Genomic DNA, 19,305 nt, shown 5'->3' on the forward strand with positions numbered 1-19,305 from the left:
AGTTTTTTGTTATTTCCCATGGTGTTATGAAGCCACTGTAGTGCAGCATGGTCGGTTTGCAGGTGGAAACGCCATCCCCAAACAAAATGAGCGTAGCTTTTCCAGGGCGTAGGCAATGGCGTAACATTCTTTTTCACTGACTGACCAGTTGCTTTCCCTCTCAGACAGTTTTTTGCTGAGAAACACTACAGGGTGGAATTCTTGATCAGGTCCTTTCTGCATTAAAACTGCTCCCACACCACACTCGGACGCATCTGTGGTTACTAGGAATGGATTGTCAAAGTCTGGGGCCCTTAGTACAGGGTCAGACATAAGTGTCGCTTTAAGCTTGTTAAAGGCCTTCTGACACTTTTTGGTCCACTGAACAGCATTTGGCTGTTTCTTTTTGGTTAGGTCTGTCAGTGGGGCGGCGATTTGGCTGTATTGTGGTACAAATCGTCTGTAATAACCGGCCAAGCCTAAGAAGGATTGAACCTGTTTCTTTGACTTTGGGACAGGCCACTTTTGGATAGCATCCACTTTGGCCTGTAGGCGGCTGATAGTTCCTTGACCCATCTGGTGTCCAAGGTAAGTCACTCTGTTTAGGCCTATTTGACACTTCTTAGCCTTAACAGTTAGTCCTGCCTCCCTTATGCGCTCAAGGACTTTTTGTAGATGTTCCAGGTGGTCTGCCCAGGAATCCGAAAATATGGCCACATCGTCACGGTAGGCAACTGCATATTCTCCTAATCCCGCTAGGAGACCATCTACAAGTCTTTGGAAGGTGGCAGGTGCATTTCGCAGCCCGAAAGGGAGTACATTATATTCATACAGCCTGAGATGTGTGGTGAAGGCTGACCTTTCCTTGGCAGATTCATCTAGCGGAACCTGCCAGTACCCCTTGGTTAAGTCTAAGGTAGAGATGAGCTGGGCCCGTCCCAGTTTCTCTCATAGTTCATCTGTGCGTGGCATGGGATAGTTGTCTGGATGAGTTACAGCATTTAGCTTACGGTAGTCCACGCAAAAACGTATTTCCCCATCTGGTTTGGGAACTAGAACCATTGGAGATGCCCACGCACTTCCAGGGGGGGATTACACCCATCTGTAACATATCCTGGATCTCCCGGTCTATAGCAGTTTTAGCTTGAGGAGACGCCCGGTAAGGTTGGACTTTAATTGTGTGAGCATTACCTGTGTCAATGGAGTGGTATGCCCGTTCAGTCAGTCCTGGGGTGGCTGAGAATGCTGGTGCATAACTAGTGCACAGCTCCTGGATCTGCTGTCGCTGCATACGCCCAAGGGTCATGGAGAGGTTCACCTCTTCCACACCACCAGCACATTTCCCTTCGTAGTAGACATCTTCGGCCACTCGGCTTCCTCTCCTCCCTGGGCTGTAAACTGACAAACCTTTAATTCTCTGGAATAAAAGGGCTTTAGAGAATTAATATGGTACACCTTAGGCTTTCGGTTGGAGGTGGGGAATGCTATGAGATAATTAACAGCTCCCAGGTGCTCCTGGACCGTGAATGGCCCTTCCCACGATCCTTCCATTTTATGGGCCTGGAGCGCCTTTAAGACCATGACCTGGTCCCCTACTTTGAAGGAATGCTCTCTGGCATGTTTGTCATACCAGGCTTTTTGCTCTTCTTGAGCATCCTGTAAGTTTTCTTTAGCAAGGGCTAAAGAGGTTCGGAGGGTGTTTTGTAGGTTGGTTACAAGTCCAGAATGTTAGTTCCTGGAGAAGATGTAAATCCCTCCCATTGCTGCTTCACCAATTGCAATGGCCCCTTAACCTCACGGCCATATAGAAGTTCAAATGGGGAAAACCCTAAACTGGGATGTGGTACAGCTCTGTAGGCAAAGAGCAACTGCTGCAACACTAGGTCCCAATCATTGGAGTGCTCATTTACGAATTTACATATCATGGCCCCCAAAGTTCCATTAAACTTCTCCACCATGCCATTTGTTTGATGGTGGTAAGGAGTGGCAACCAAGTGATTTACCCCATGAGCTTCCCAAAGGTTTTCCATTGTTCCTGCCAGGAAATTAGTCCCTGCATCTGTGAGGATGTCGGAGGGCCAAACTACCCTGGCAAAAATGTCTGCTCGTGCCTGGCACACACTTTTAGCCCTGGTGTTGCTTAGACCTACTGCTTTCGGCCATCGGATGGCAAAATCCATGAAAGTCAGTATGTACTGCTTTCCTCTGGGTGTCTTTTTCAGAAAAGGACCCAGAATATCCACAGCTACTCGCTGAAATGGAACTTCAATGATGGGGAGTGGCTGGAGAGGGGCTTTGACCTGGTCTTGGGGTTTTCCCACTCTTTGGCATACTTCACAAGACCGGATATAGGTAGAAACATCCTTGCCCATTCCCTCCCAGTGGAATGACCCCCCCAAATTGTCTTTGGTCCTGTTCACCCCAGCATGGCCCTAGGGTGATCCTGGGCTAAGCTCAAGAGCTTGGCCTGGTATTTAGTTGGAACTACCAACTGTCTCTGAGGATGCCAGTCTTCCTGATGTCCACCAGAAAGAGTTTCCTTGTATAAAAGTCCTCTTTCTACAACAAACCTGGATCGATTAGAAGAGCTGAGAGGTGGTGGGTTGCTCCGTGCCGTCGTGCAGGTTCTCTGGAGACTTTCATCTGCTTCCTGTTCGGTCTGGAACTGTTCCCTTGGTGCTGGAGACATCAGTTCCTCTTTGGATTGTGGACCTAGGCTTGGTCCCTCTGGAAGCGATGTAGGGGATGGGGCTGTTTCCGTTGACTGTGAACTGCTTTCCGCTGAGACACTATGTTGGGCTTCAGGCTCCGGCTGAGCCTCTTGTGTAGGGTTATGGGCTGCTGCCGGTTCAGGTTCGGTGGGGCCCTCTGGTGTTGAGGTTGCAAGTACTGGATTCAGTGCTGGCAATGGGTCTGGTGCTGGTTGTTCCACTGGTTCCGGTTCTGAGACTGGTTCCCTCTGGGTCTCTGGGACTGGATCCACTACTGCTGTTGCAGACATTGGCCTGGGGTCCGGGTCCATCACCTCTGACCAGGTCCTGATAGAAGTTTCCGGAACAGAGCTAGGCCTCACAGCTTGTTTAGCCTGGCTGCGGGTGACCATTCCCACCCTCTTGGCCCGCTTCACATGATTGGCCAAGTCTTCCCCCAACAGCATGGGGATGGGATAATCATCATAGACTGCAAAAGTCCACGTTCCTGACCAGCCCTGGTACTGGACAGGCAACTTGGCTGTAGGCAAATTGAAAGAGTTGAACTTGAAGGGTTGAATCGTCACTTGGATCTCTGGGTTGATTAAATTGGGGTCCACTAAGGAAGTATGGATAGCTGACACTTGTGCTCCAGTGTCCCTCCACGCGGTGACCTTCTTCCCGCTCACACTACAGTTTCCCTCCGCTCCAAGGGTATCTGGGAGGTATCTGGGCCTGTGGACCTCTGGTGTGATTCCGGTGCAATGAACTGTAATCTGTTGGGGTTCTTGGGGCAGTTGGCCTTTACATGCCCCAGCTCATTACATTTAAAACATCGTCCAGCTGACGGGTCACTGGGGCGAGGTGGGTTGCTGGAGAATGGGGTGGTGGGACGATAAGGGGTCTGGAGGGTTCTTTGGGAGGTAGGTGGGGCTTTGGGCGGCCCCCGGTAATAGGGTGTGGTCTGGGGTTGTCCCTTCTGGTCTCCGCTCCAACTGCGACCAGTTTTCTTCTTCTCTGCCACCTCCACCCATCTGGCTCCAATCTCTCCTGCCTCGATTACAGTTTTGGGCTTCCCACCTAGGATGTACCTTTCTATTTCCTCAGGAACACCCTCTCAGAATTGTTCCATTTGCATTAGGAAGGGCAAATTTACTGGAGATTCAACACTGGCTCCTGATATCCAGGCATCCCAATGTTTCACAATGTAGTAGGCATGTCGGGTAAATGACACGTCTGGTTTCCACCTTAGGGCTCTGAACCTCCGACAAGAATGCTCGGCTGTTATCCCCATTCTCACGCTCGCCTTGGATTTAAACAGTTCATACTTGTTCATGTGTTCTTTAGGCATTTCAGCCGCCACCTCAGCTAAGGGTCCACTGAGCTGTGGCCTCAGCTCTACCATGTATTGGTCAGTAGAGATGCTGTACCCAAGGCAGGCCCTTTCAAAGTTTTCTAAGAAGGCCTCAGTATCATCGCCTGCCTTGTAGGTGGGGAACTTTCTGGGATGGGGAGTGGTACCTGGAGAAGGATTGCTAGGGTTTGTTGGTATATTCTGCTGAGCCTTTATCTTCTCCATCTCCAGTGCATGCTTCCTATCTTTTTCCTTCTCCTCCATTTCTTTGTCCCTTGCTTCCATAGCTCTCCTGTGAGCAGCCGCTTGGTGTTGTTCTGCCTCTTTCGCTGCCTCCCTTTCTTTGTCCTTTGCCTCCATTGCTCTCCTGTGAGCAGCTTCTAGAGCTTTTTCAGTTTCTTTCATTGTCTCCAGTTTGACTAACTCCAGTTTGTATAGTGCCTTGGTGTCTGTCATCTTTACCTCTCTGTTTTTAAACTAACTTTACACCTGAGGGTTAGAAATAAAAACCAACAAAACTTGGCTTGTAAAATTTTGCTGTGCTGGAATATTATACCTATTCTCTGATAGTGATTGTCAGCCTACAGAAAAAGACAATTCCCTTTGTCTCTGCTCTGGCCCCAAATCAAAGCCAAAAACCTCCAACTACTTGGAAACCTGCTTACCAGGGAAAAAAGGAAAGGAAAGGAAAAAAAGGAAAAAAAAATTCCTTTTCAAACTTGTGCTCCTTGTAAAAAAATCAAAATCCTAAAACAAAAACCTCTGCCACTTTTGTCTCCAGGCAAATGGGTAGAACTTTTAGGGAAAAAAAACTCTGGTTTGGAAGACTGTGAATTTCCCTGCAGGAGTTAATGACTCTGCCTCCAGGCAAAGAAAACCTGCAATTCACAAAGATAATCCCCTTTTGTCTCTGCTCTGGCCCCAAAGCAGAGAAAAAACTATTTGCTTTCAGTTGGACTTCCTTTCCAGCAGCCCCAAAGGAAAAAAAAAATTCCTTTTTAAAATCTGTTTTTCTGGCTTAAAAAAATCTCAAATTGATCTCAAAATGATTTCAGGTTAATCCCACCTTTGCCACCATGTCAAGGTTTCTCCCCAACTCTGAACTCTAGGGTACAGATGTGGGGACCTGCATGAAAACCTCCTAAGCTTACTTTTACCAGCTTAGGTTAAAACTTCCCCAAGGTACAAATTAATTTTATCCTTTGCCCTTGGAATAGCCACTGCCACCACCAAACTCTAACTGGTTTACTGGGAAACATAGTTTGGACACGTCTTTCCCCCCAAAATCCTCCCAACCCTTGCACCCCACTTCCTGGGAAAGATTTGGTAAAAATCCTCACCAATTTGCATAGGTGACCACAGACCCAAACCCTTGGATCTGAGAACAATGAAAAAGCATTCAGTTTTCTTACAAGAAGACTTTTAATAGAAGTAGAAGTAAATAGAAATAAAGGAATCACCTCTGTAAAATCAGGATGGTAGATACCTTACAGGGTAATTAGATTCAAAACTTAGAGAATCCCTCTAGGCAAAACCTTAAGTTACAAAAAAGACACACAGACAGGAATAGTCATTCTATTCAGCACAATTCTTTTCTCAGCCATTTAAAGAAATCATAATCTAACACATACCTAGCTAGATTACTTACTAAAGTTCTAAGACTCCATTCCTGGTCTATCCCCTGCAAAAGCAGCATACAGACAGACACAGACCCTTTGTTTCTCTCCCTCCTCCCAGCTTTTGAAAGTATCTTGTCTCCTCATTGGTCATTTTGGTCAGGTGCCAGCGAGGTTACCTTTAGCTTCTTAACCCTTTACAGGTGAGAGGAGCTTTCCTCTGGCCAGGAGGGATTTTAAAGGGGTTTACCCTTCCCTTTATATTTATGACAGCCTCTCTAACACCCCAACCCCACCAGCCCCAGACAGAGCCCTCACCCCACACATGCCTACTCTCTCCCTGTGCCCCTCCCACACCCCAAACCCCTCATTCCCAGCCCCAGACAGAGCCCTCACCCCACACACTCCTACTCTCACCCTTAGCCCCTCCCACACCCAAATCCCTCATCTGCAGCCACACCCCTCACCTCTGCACCCCCTCCCATACCAAACTCCCTCCCAGACCCGGCACACCAATCCCCTGCCCCAGCCTAGGTCCTGCCCTCCAGACCTTCCGCACCAAACTCCCTCCCAGAGCCTTGGGCACGTGGGGGGGCGGAGTTTGTGGGGGCAGAGTTTGGGCGGGGGCAGGTTCTGGGCACCACCAAAATTTCTACTAACCTGCCACCCCTGGTGACAGGGTCCCCCTGCCCACCTGCCCACCTGTGCAGGGAGTATTTGTTGCCTGTACAGGCTTCCCCAGCAGCTGCACAAAGTTGTTGCAATTGTGTCACACGCTGCGACCGTGACCCCCTCGGGCCCCAGCCCGCCAGGGCTCCCCCAGCCAATCGCCGCCTCCCCAGCGCTACAAGTGGCCTTTGTTGCCTTTTTGTTGCTCTTCCACCTGCTGCGCTCCGGCTCGGCTGGAGCTCTTTGTGTCTGCCCTGTAAATGCCATCACATCATTGGTCAAGGGGATGTCCAGGGGGCGGGTCATAACCACACAGCTAAGGGTAGCCTAGAATTCCTCCTTACCTGTAAGGGGTTAAGAAGCTCAAATAGCCTGGTTGGCACCTGACAAAAGGGAGCAATGGGGAGAGAAGATACTTTCAAATCTTGGTGGGGGGAGGGGGGGATGCTTTGTTTGTGTGTTCTCTGGGGAAAGCAGAGAAGCATCAGGTCAAAAAAACTCCTTCTCCTATACACCAGCCTGTACAAGTCTCTGATATTACAAAAAGAATAAGTAAATATGGCAAGGCGCGGCAGATTACCTTTTCAACTTGTGAATTTTCCCTTTCCTAGAGGGAGGTTTCTCCCAGTTTTTTGTAACTTTAAAGTTTTGCCTAGAGGGGAATACTCTATGTTTTGAATCTGATTTCCCTGTAAAGTATTTACCATCCTGATTTACGGAGGTGATTCTTTTACCTTTTCTTTAAATAAAACCCTTCTTTTAAGAACCTGACCGATTTTTCCATTTTTCCAAGACCCAGGAGTTTGGGTCTTTGATAATTTTGTAACCAATTGGTTAGGATACTATTCTCAAGCCTCCCCAGGAAAGGGGGTGTAAGGGCTTGGGGGGATTGCTAAGGGAAGAGGAACTCCAAGTGCCCCTTTTCACTGGTTCTTTGTTAAAATCACTTGGTGGTGGCAGCGTTACTTAAACCCAAGGTACAAGGGAGAATTTGTGCCTGAGGAGTTTTTAACCTAAGCTGGTAGAATAAGCTTAGGGGTTCTTTCATGTGGGTCCCCACATCTGTACCCTAGAGTTCAGAGTCCTGGGGGGTGATTGGGGGGGGGAGGGGTCTCTGAAGGGGGCGGTCAGGGGACAAGGAGCAGGGGGGGTTCAATGGGTCGGAGGTTCTGGAGTGGGGGGCCTGTTGGGGCGGTGGTGTGGAGAGGGGTCAGGGCAGGCAGGGAGCAGGGGGAGTTCGATGGGTCGGGAGTTCTGGGGGTCCTGTCAGGGGGCGGGGAGCAGATGGATAGGTGTGGGAGTCCCAGGGGTCTGTCTGGGGGCACGGGTGTGGATAAGGGTCTGGACAGTCAGGGGACAGGTAGGGGGTAGGGTCCTAGGGAGGCAGTTACAGTCGGGGGGGGTCTCAGGAAGTGGCAGTCAGGGGACAAGGAGCGGGGGGGGGTTGAGGTTCTGAGAGGGACAGGGGGTGGGAAGTGGGAAGGAGAGGATGGGGGCAGGGCTAGGACGGGGCTCCCTGGGTGAACACCCTAATGAATTGTGCTGTGCATGCCTGTGTGGACCAGGAAGGGATCTGGATAATGAGGAGGCTCAGATAATAGATCAGAGACCCCTGCCCAGGCTTGTGAGGAGGAGGAGGTGGAGGACGAGCCCCCAGCTGTTGGGGTGGCCACCCGGCTGCTCAATGGTTCTTGGGCAACTCCATGCCAGCCTTCTGCAGACCACTGTCATGGGAGTGAGTTAGCAGGGCTATGACTGGAGCTATGGTGGGGGTCCCTGTACAGCTGTGGGGCTGGTGACACCCAGCCTCTGCAGGCACAAGGTGCAGGAAGGTTGTGGTCTTAGCAGGGCAGAGTCCTGACCCAGGGTCACTGCTCTGCCTCGCCAGAATAGCATCCCCTGCCCCCCAGCACCAGCTCTATGGCAGCTCAGGGAGCCCTCTGCAGCCCCACTGTCATGGGAGTGAGTGGGTGGGACAGAGCAGAGCCCCCCGCTCCCCCAGCCAGGACTGCAAGGAGGAAGAGGACATGTTTTGTTTCTTGACTTTAGCAAAGCTTTTGACACGATCTCCCATAGTATTCTTGTCAGCAAGTTAAGGAAGTATGGGCTGGATGAATGCACTATAAGGTGGGTAGAAAGCTGGCTAGATTGTCGGGCTCAACGGGTAGTGATCAATGGCTCCATGTCTAGTTGGCAGCCGGTATCAAGTGGAGTGCCCCAAGGGTCGGTCCTGGGGCCGGTTTTATTCAATATCTTCATAAATGATCTGGAGGATGGTGTGGATTGCACTCTCAGCAAATTTGCAGATGATACTAAACTGGGAGGAGTGGTAGATACGCTGGAGGGGAGGGATAGGATACAGAAGGACCTAGACCAATTGGAAGATTGGGCCAAAAGGAATCTGATGAGGTTCAATAAGGATAAGTGCAGGGTCCTGCACTTAGGACGGAAGAACCCAATGCACAGCTACAGACTAGGGACCGAAGGGCTAGGCAGCAGTTCTGCGGAAAAGGACCTAGGGGTGACAGTGGACGAGAAGCTGGATATGAGTCAGCAGTGTGCCCTTGTTGCCAAGAAGGCCAATGGCATTTTGGGATGTATAAGTAGGGGCATAGCGAGCAGATCGAGGGACGTGATCGTTCCCCTCTATTCGACATTGGTGAGGCCTCATCTGGAGTACTGTGTCCAGTTTTGGGCCCCACACTTCAAGAAGGATGTGGATAAATTGGAGAGAGTCCAGCGAAGGGCAACAAAAATGATTAGGGGACTGGAACACATGAGTTATGAGGAGAGGCTGAGGGAGCTGGGATTGTTTAGCCTGCAGAAGAGAAGAATGAGGGGGGATTTGATAGCTGCTTTCAACTACCTGAAAGGGGGTTCCAAAGAGGATGGCTCTAGACTGTTCTCAATGGTAGCAGATGACAGAACGAGGAGTAATGGTCTCAAGTTGCAGTGGGGGAGGTTTAGATTGGATATTAGGAAAAACTTTTTCACTAAGAGGGTGGTGAAACACTGGAATGCGTTACCTAGGGAGGTGGTAGAATCTCCTTCCTTAGAGGTTTTTAAGCTCAGGCTTGACAAAGCCCTGGCTGGGATGATTTAACTGGGAATTGGTCCTGCTTTGAGCAGGGGGTTGGACTAGATGACCTTCTGGGGTCCCTTCCAACCCTGATATTCTATGATTCTATGATTCTATGATTCTATGTCCCCAGCTTCAGAGGATGCCACCCAGCTGTGAATGGCTGAAAGGTTCCTGCCCTCTCGGTTATCCAAACTCCCCATTATCCGAATAAAATCCCTGTCTCCGAGGCTATTCAGCTAATCGGGCATACACTGTGTGTCTGTGTATGAGTATATATACACGTGTGTATGGGTGCCTGTATACAGCCAGATACTCATATACACAAGGACAAATAGACTGATTAGGTTTGGGAGTTGGGAAAATAAGGAAGAAAAGAATTCAGCAAATGTCTTTCCAAAATCCTACATCAACTCGCTCTGTCTGTGTTTGTTTTACCGACCTGCTTGAGCTGACAGCACAGTTTGACCCTCATGCCCTTCAGTCCCAGGGCTGCCACGAAAACAAGAATTCTATTGTGTGGGAAATTTCAAGGTTTCAACATTCGGTTTCATTACAGTACAAAATGAAAATGAGGCTGGTCAAAATGTTTTGGGAAATAACAGGCGAGAGAGAGAGAGTGCATTACCTTAGCACAGCCAGTAATCCAGTGGTGAGGGCACTTAGCTGGGATGTAGCCAACCGACCTTCAAATTCCTGCTCTGCCACATTTGGACCATATGCACTTGTGTCTTCCACATCCCAGTCTTTCTCTCTTGCCCAGTTAATTATTTAGACAGCGTGAAACAGCTCTACCAGGTAGGGAACTGATTCTGTCCTGCAGTAGTTAAGGCACTCACCTGCAACGTGGGAGAGCCATCCTTGGGTACCTGCTCTGAATGAGCACAGGGCCCAGATAAATTCTCTAACCAACCAGCGACTGGCCATTTTGGGATGGGTCTCTCTGGTTCCGACCAGAAGTTTCATTCTGCACCTGAGAAATCTTCCCGATGAAATGTTTGTCAAAACCAAAACATTTCAAAACCATTTACAAAAACAAAACAAAACCATTTCAAAACCATTTGTCAAAACCAAAACATTGGCAGCACAGCTCTCGTCAATACTAGAGATATGAGTTAGTGCCACTTGAGCTAAAGGACCAACTCTTCTAGCTATAGCTAGAGGGCTACTCATACTTTTTCTATGCACATCAGCCAATAGAGGGGCAAGGAGACCTACACTCTCCCAAGGTTGGTTACATTTGCACCATGGTGTATTCATTTCCATGAAGTTTGTTGGCAGAAACAGTGAACTATAACCAAACACTAGAGACCATTGATAGAGAAAATCTGTTCTGAACTTGAAATCATGAGTCTTCACAGCAGAAACATGAGTGTAGGAGTTACTCTTGTCTAGGAACAGAACAGAACAGGCCATGTGAGCTACAGGACCAATCAAAGCAACCTGAATTCAGAATGAACTGCAGGCTAAAGTATTCATCACAGATAGTATTAATTTATATAACCAAGAAAATTACAGTCAACTCTGTAAGTTTACAAGCACAAAACAAAACAAAAAAGAGACTGTGTGTCACTCTAATATTCCACCTATCCTGCCTCTCGTTGTAAATTTCTATGTTATTCAGACATATACACACACAATTATATAAATAATGCATACTTATATAATCTGATCATCCCCAAGTTAGCCAATCAAAAGTTTATAGCACAGATGTATTTATTGCATCCCATAAAGACTAACTGAAATCAAGAATCATTAGAGTGGGCCTGGAAGGGACCTCTGTCGGTCATCTAGTGCAGTCTTCTGCACTGAGGCAGGTCTAAGTATCTAGACCATCCCTGACAGGTGTTTGTATAACCTGTTCTTAAAAACCTCCCATAAAGTAGATTCTACAATCTCCCTAGGTAATTTGTTTCAGTATTTAATGATCCTGACAGGAAATTTTTCCTCATGGCTAACCTACATCTCCCTTGCTGAAACTTAAGCCCATTTCATCTTGTTCTGTCCCCAGTGCTTAAGGAGAACAATGTATCAGTCTCTTTATAATAACCTTTTACATACTTGAAGACTATTATCACGTCCCCCCTCAGTCTTCCTTTTTCCAGACTAAACCAACACTTCCCCCCCACTCCCATCTTTCCCCGTAGGTCATGTTTTCTAGATCTTTAATCATTTTTATCACTCTCCTCAGGACTTTCTCCAATACGTCTGCATCCTTCCCAAAGTGCGGTGGACAGAACTGGGCACAATACTCCAGTTGAGGCCTTATCAGTGCTGGGCTGTGTGCATTTTATATTAATATAAAGAGAGCAGCAAGACATCTGAGCGAAAGGTACCATACTGGATGAGACCATAGGGCTGCACCCTCCACCCTATGTTGTTATTTGCCACTGGGCAAAGTGGTATAAAATACTGATTTGCCCTCTTTTCACTGGTGTAAATGGTGACACAAGTTGCAGGACAGGAGAGAGAATTAGATCCTGTAGGTCCATCTGATCACATGTCCTGCCCCAAGCAGTGGTTAAACACTGACACGTCTGATAAAATTGACAGCACTGCTTTATGCACCCAGCTAATGTGCAGTGCCAGCCTCAAATGGTCAACCATCATGAACCAGGCCCCCCAAATCATGTAATTGGTTTAAAAATCAGGAGTTTTTTTTAAAAAAGTAATAAATGTTGGATTCTTTTTATTTGCCTCCTGCTTTCTGAGCCTTTAGTTTACACTCAGGTCACATTTCCAAGCTTTTTCTCTGCAACCACAAGGGCTAGACACATCCTTTTATAAAAATGAAGGTGAGTTTCTCATACAAACAGCTCAGAGGACTCCAGGAGCTGCATCTTCAACAAAAGCCAGTAAAATTGTGACACATGGCAACCCTGTGAATGCTGTAAGTAGGAATCAGTAGATACTGGGTTTGCATTAATTCCCAGAAATGTAACCGTTTCATTAGCTTGCTTTTCTCCTTTCCTGATGGAGGCCATCTCGGCTAATGCACCAAGGCCTGAACTGGGGACCTCCAGAAGTAAAAGCACAAGGTGCGACACGAACTCTCGCTAGTCTGGGGCTGCACCAGACTCACGTCCCCTGCAGCGGAGGCACAGAGTGAAAAACCGTAACCCAGCCGGTTATTCTTTTTTTCCCTTCTGACGTCTTTCCTGAGCTCCCTCTAGTGACCAGAAGTGTGTATTACATCGACTCACATGCCTTACATCGGTCATATTGAGAGAGCACGTATGCAAACAAAAGTTGACTTTGAGCTTGGGATAGATGGCTCTTTTTGTTATCTGTGCCACTGGATTGCACATTCCATAGCTCTCTTGCAAAGAAAGGAAATCATACATTTCAGAGCAATCAGCCTCTTGGCGCTCTGACAGACCTTCCAAAAGAAAAGGAAGCAGAGTGGAATTTCAAATCTTTTACTTTTTAAGAAAACAACTTTTCTTGTTAAATGTATGCACATCCTTCAAATATAAAATATAACAGAGGAACATTGTGACAACAGGGATACACAGTTCTCCAGGGCTCTGGTGACATCACATAATACCTGAATATTCAGATGTGATGTGACAGATCTCTCTGCATTTTAAATCCTTCTCTTGGAATTTGAAACTTTCCAAAAAGTTCTGTTTAAACCTCTGAAGTTTGAATGAATTTGATCAAATATTCAAACATAGCCTGGCATCCTTGTTACTTTGTTTAAAAAAAAGCCATCAACCAAGTGGCTTTGGTGATGATAGATAGCTTTGGAAACAGCTTCGATACAGCACAAATCAGCCGCAGCCTATCCCGGGGGAAAGATGAGTTCAGGCTCCATGGTCCAGTTGGTCCTTGGTATCTTTGCTGTGAACAGCAGCAAGAAACTCAGCTGAACCAGGTGTGTTGGGGTTCTTTTGCACATGTGCCTGTGTGCTAAATGCTACCCTGAGGCTTCCAGCTCATCTGACATGGATAGCAAACCTGCCATTAAGGGTCTTATAGTAACAGCTAAATCTGGAAATCAGTAAAGGAAATCAAAGCCTCAACGATCCAAAAGGTTCAAAGATTAGAGCAAAAATGTCTATCCATCTGAAAATTCATCACTCTCCTGATTCAAAAGTCTCAGTAATCAGGAAGAAACAATAAAGTTGGGTTAAAGTGATCAATCGCATAAGAAGAAAGAATACTGAAAAGTCAAGGACATGAATTTGCAAATACCCCATTGGCTGAGTAGCATTTGGTGAATACTGCGGAAGCGACGTCGAGACAGCAGGCAACCTGACCCTTTCGCTGGGAAACGAATCTCACAGACAAAGGACCACTTCTCTGCTGAAGAATTGCTCTCCTCTTCCATGGTTCATTGGCAACGTTCACCTAGGTGGCAAGAGACGGAAACAGCTGTTTAATTTCAAATCCTCAGAAGGGGCTTAGTGACAATGCACGCTCTGCAGAACAGGGTAGACTTTCTGCTCGTGCCTCACGCATGTTTTCGCCATTCACATCAGCAGCGTTCTATTCAGCTGAGAAATGGGCTGCATGTTCGTAAGGACGTAGGAACTGAAACAGCCCATAAAGACTGGATCAGACCATTGACGCGAAGGTTGAATGTCCTGATTTTTAAAGGTCCCTAGGCACTTCCAGCTCTCAGTGACCAGTTGTGTGGCGTTGTCCAGCACCTGGCCTCAAATACTAGCCCTCATTTTTATGGTGCATTTATACCTGCAATTTATTATTCATATAATAATAATAATTAATAATAAATTGCAGGTATAAATGCACCATGTTTCAGTATCCTTTCAGGATCCTTTCAGTGTTTCAGTATCCTTTCTGCAATTGTAATTAACACAAAAGCATAACTGATAACATTTAGCCACCTTCCTCTCGGTGCAATCAGATAGCCAGATGAGTCAGCGCTATGATGTGCAGCTGCAATTCATTGTAGGAACAAGATGTAGGTGCAATTCATTAGGTGCATAAAAGTGTAGTTGCACAATGAGGCACCAGCATGCAGAAGCAGCTCATAGCGCTGGGATCAGGTGGAAGCTGATGTTTCAGAATGAGGGAAAGCTTTTTCTAATGTACCTGATCATTTCTGTAACGCTGTAGATGAGATTCCTGCCTGATCTCCCACTGAGCAACCAGCTTATGCGCTGAAGCTGTCTGACACTTTTATCAGACATGTATGATCTGCTTCTCGATTCAAAGAGCTTGATTAATGAAGAACACACCCACCAAGAAGCATTTGAAAGGCAGGGATACTTGGGGCGTAACTAGGAACCAAGAGCAATAGGAGGAAATTATGGAAAAAGAAAACTCAGGCTGAAAAATAGCCTAATGGTGAGATGTATGGGACAGGGAATAGTCTTGTATGGAGGAGAGTGGAAGGCGGACATGCCACTGCTTGAGATGAGAGCTGTGTGGGAACCAAAATGTCCATTTCAGGGGGCTTTCTGTTATTTTTGGCATCCGTTTTCACTCTGAAAGGGGCTGAAAACAAGGAATTTCAACATTTCCGGCCAAAAAAAATTATTTGTTTTGAACCAATCAAAATATTCCATTTTGACAATACCTAAATCTGTTGTTCTAGTTTTGAATTTCTGAATTTTATATTAACTGAAAATCTATAATATCAAATAAGATAATGTTTGAAACAAAAAGCTAAAAAATTTTGAAGATAAAAACTCAAAACGGTGCATTCCAGCAAGACTGAAGCGTTCCTTGTCAGAATGCTTTGTTCTGATTTCTTCTCGAATTGAAATTTCATCAAAATCGACAGGTGCCCATGGGAACTTTTGATTTTGATGAAACATAATTTTCTAATAAAAAACATCTGCTAGGAAAAATATTCATCAGCTATAACTTGAGATATTAAAAAATGCACTGTCCAATGCACCAGAGAATATATTGTAGAGCACAGTCCTGCACTATCAAAGATAGCCTAGATATTCTAGGAGAGGATTGTCCATTTCTATTTTCATTGATTCTTATGACAATTCTCGGGAATCAACTGGAGGAAACTTGCAGGGCATCTGTCCACATTATGCCTGCTCTAGCCAGTGCTATCCTCTATCTATCTATCTATCCTCATATATGGCCATTTTCATCATAGTTTCATGAGTGCTAAGATCCTGACCCAAAGGCCACTGGAGTCAATTTCAATGAAATCTTCCCGCTGACTTCAATGGATGGATTTTGGATGAAGCCCTAAATTCACCTGTATTAAAACAAAAGACAAGCAGAGTGTTTCAGTTCTAGGTGGGCCCTGGCAGGAATGTGCTGGGGACAGCATCACTGAAAGAGTGTGCTCCTAAATTGCCAGCACTTGGGCATCATTAACCAGGGGATGCCCAAAGGGCTCAATTTCTCTTTGAGTGGAGCCTCTCAAACCACCTGGGATTACAGGAGTTTCTTGCCTAGGAAAAAATACCCGCGCTGACATTTCCCAAAAAAATACCCGCGCTGACATTTCCCACATTTCAAACCTGACCTCCAAAAGTTACAGGGAAGAAATGTCTACACTGTGGAATAAATATCAGCGGTTTTTTTGTACATAACTCTACATTTCTCTGAACCCACCCCGCCCAGGGATCCGAACTGGAGCTGTTCGTTCATGTCCTGGGGAGTTCAGACTGCAGCACAACACAGAGGCAGCTGTTGCCTTTCTCACTCAAGATGCAGAGGGCTCCAAAGACTCAGGGCAGGTCTACACTTTAAATGCTGCAGCGGTGCAGCGCTTCAGTGAAGAAGACGCTACCACGCAGATGAGAGAGCTTCTCCTATCGGCGCAGTTAATCCACCTCCCCACGAGGCAGTCGCTGTGTTGATGGGAGAAGCCCTCCTGCTGATACAGCGACGTCTACATGCTGCAGAGGGTTGACATCTGTATAGCTGTATTGCTCAAGGATGTGCATTGTCACACCTCGGAGAGATGTAGTTATACCTGTGCAAGTTTACAGGGTAGACCTGGGCTCTGTGAGGGAAAGCCTGGAGTTTCTCAGTGAGGCGCACCCAGGGCCTGCTGAAAGTTCGGCACAGCAGTTTGGAAGCGCTCTGTTGTAGCCATTGGTAGTGACCTATGCTTCGGAAAGATTCTCCAAAAAAATCTCTTAGGGTGATTTAAATCAAGCTTTCAGGGAGAAATGTTGAAGTGACCCGGAATAACATTGGATACTGTTGGGCAGATCCTCAGAAGGTATATAACACTATAGAGTCAGTGATTGGGTTGAGCTCATAAGAAGTATCTTGTTTCTGGTTGCTCACAGTAAATGCTAAAGAGGCAGCTGTAATTTCCCTACCATTGATTTTTTTTAACTACTCAGCAATTAGCCGCTGAGGGATCATTCCTCTCACAGACAGGGAGTCCAATCGTCTAGCTCTTTACTTCCACACTCTTCCTGCTCTCATCTGGTCTTAGATGGTATGAACTGGCCATGTGCTTTGGACATCTCACTGCAGGTGGATCCAGCTAGCCCTGGAGGGAGGGACATCAAACTATGGGAGGTAAGAAAAGGCGGGTGTATAGCTGTCAATTTCCGGCATGGCTCTCTTAGCTGGGATTTGGGGTGCTAATGACAATGGAACGGTTTTAATCCTACTGGCTGGTCACCTACCTTCAAGATGGAAATGAGTGACAACATGATGGTATTTTCTTTCTGTGTGTACACTCAAGGTTGTAGGAGATGCTACAGCTCATTTCTGTTCAGGCACCTTGTGAGGAAGATAAATGCTTTTTAAGAGCTGCAATGGTCAGTGTTTAATGGGTCACTTAATCCTAAAGTATAGAAGTTGCAAAGCTAGGAAACTCCATATCTGCCTGGCTGCATAGCTCACGGGGCGGCATATCCGCCCCAGGGCCCAGTTTAACCAACTGCACTAGGGATCATGTGCATAAGAAAAGGGCCATCCATACCACTAAGAAAATCCTGCGGCTGCTACTGCTACAGTGGTGGGAAAGGAAGAAGAGATTAATTTACAGATTCTCCTGGCCCTCTGCATGCCCATTTTACTCACATCTTCCGAAATCCTGCTCTCTCTCCCCTTGCATGTCTCCTCCTCTGTTTTTTATCTGCATTCTGCCATATATTTCATGTTCTAGCAGTCTCGGATGATAATTCAACACACGTAATTTTAAGAACATTTTCACTGCAGATTTGACAAAACACAAAAAATACTAATGTCACATTTCTAAAGATAGCTACAGCACTCGACCCAAGGTTTAAGAATCTGAAGTGCCTTCCAAAATCTGAGAGCGGTAGGGTGTGGAGCATGCTTTTAGAATTCTTAAAAGAGCAGTAGTTCATTGCGGAAACTACAGAACCTATACCACCAAAAAAGAAAAACCTTCAGCTAGTGACATCTAACTCAGATGATGAAAATGAAAAGGAATTGGTCTGCATTGTTTTGGATTGTTATCAAGCAGAACACATCATCAACATGGATTTATGTCCTCTGGAATGGTGGTCAGACACTAGCTAGAACAGTGCCATGCAAAAGCCTGTTCTCACTTTCAGGTGACATTGTAAACAAGAAGTGGGCAGCATTATCTCCTACAAATTGTAAACACACTTTCTTGTCTAAGCGATTGGCTGAACAAGAAGTAGGACTCAGTGAACTTGTAGGCACTAAAGTTTTACATTGTTTTATTTTTGAAGTTTTTTTTGTACATAACTCTACATTTGTAAGTTCAAATGTCATGATAAAGAGATTACACTACAGTACTGGTATTAAGTTAATTGAAAAATACTGTGCAAATATTTCTAATAAAAATAAATATAAAGTGAGGTGTACACTTTGTATTCTGTGTTGTAATTGCAATGAATACATTTGATAATATGGAAAACATCCAAAAATATTTATGTAAATGGTATTCTATTATTATTTAACAGCGTGATTAATGGCGATTAATTTTTTTAAATCACTTTACAGCCCCAGAATTATTACTTTTGCTGCAGATTGGGAAACTGAAAGGGGAAGACACAAGCCTAAGAACATTCACCAAATCAGTAACAGAGATGTGAAGAGCATTTCTAATCGATGGGGCAGGGCCTTAGTCATGGGATCCCAATTGCTACCAATACACAATGCTCTGTAAGAGTAACAAGCACAGTATAATGCAGACCAACTCCTGGAACAAGAATGAATATGATTCTTAGAGGATGGATGTTTAAGATTCAGGGAACAGAGTCAATTGCAGAGCAACACACGTCTCTTCTTGTCGCTTAGTTTCTGCTGCCGGTGGTTATTTCAACATGTCTGGGATTGCGGGGAAGACGGCGCTAATTCAATTTGCCAGTATGAATAAAGATAAGACTGTAAAGAAGGTTAATTAAACTACAGTATCACATAATTCATCTCCTAATGAAACACTGCCCTTCTCTGATCATGATAATCTTTTCCACATTCAAAGTTGTTTAAAACAGGTCTAACACATTTCATTACATCCCCTCCTTTGAAAGGCAGTTTTACTCCTGGTGTTCCCTGGACACAGAAGGGAAATTTATGAATGGTAAAATTAAGTTGTAGAAGGGATGGAAAATTTATAGATTTATATATTTCAAGGCCAGCGGGGACTGTATAGTCAACCCTCCTGTGTCGCTCAGGCCAGAGAAGTTCCACCCTCAAATTGCTAAAGCACTTATTTTAGAAACAAACCAGCCAATCCCTAATTTTTTGCCAGTGATGAAGAATCTACCATGATTTTGGAAAATTGTTTCAACGCTTTAAAACCTACACTTTTTTCCATTCTGAATTTGTCTAGCGTTAGCTTTCAGCCATTGGCTCATCTTAGACCTTTCCCTGTACCATAAATGTACCATATAGGTGCTTATAGACTATAATCAAATTTCCCCTTAACCCTCCCTTTGTTAAGCTAAATAGAGTAAACTACTTGACTCTATCACTATAAGGCAGATTTTCTAACCCTTTAATCATTGTTGTGGC

The sequence above is a fragment of the Lepidochelys kempii genome, chromosome 19, assembly GCF_965140285.1.
Source record: "Lepidochelys kempii isolate rLepKem1 chromosome 19, rLepKem1.hap1, whole genome shotgun sequence".
Lineage (NCBI taxonomy): Eukaryota > Metazoa > Chordata > Testudines > Cheloniidae > Lepidochelys > Lepidochelys kempii.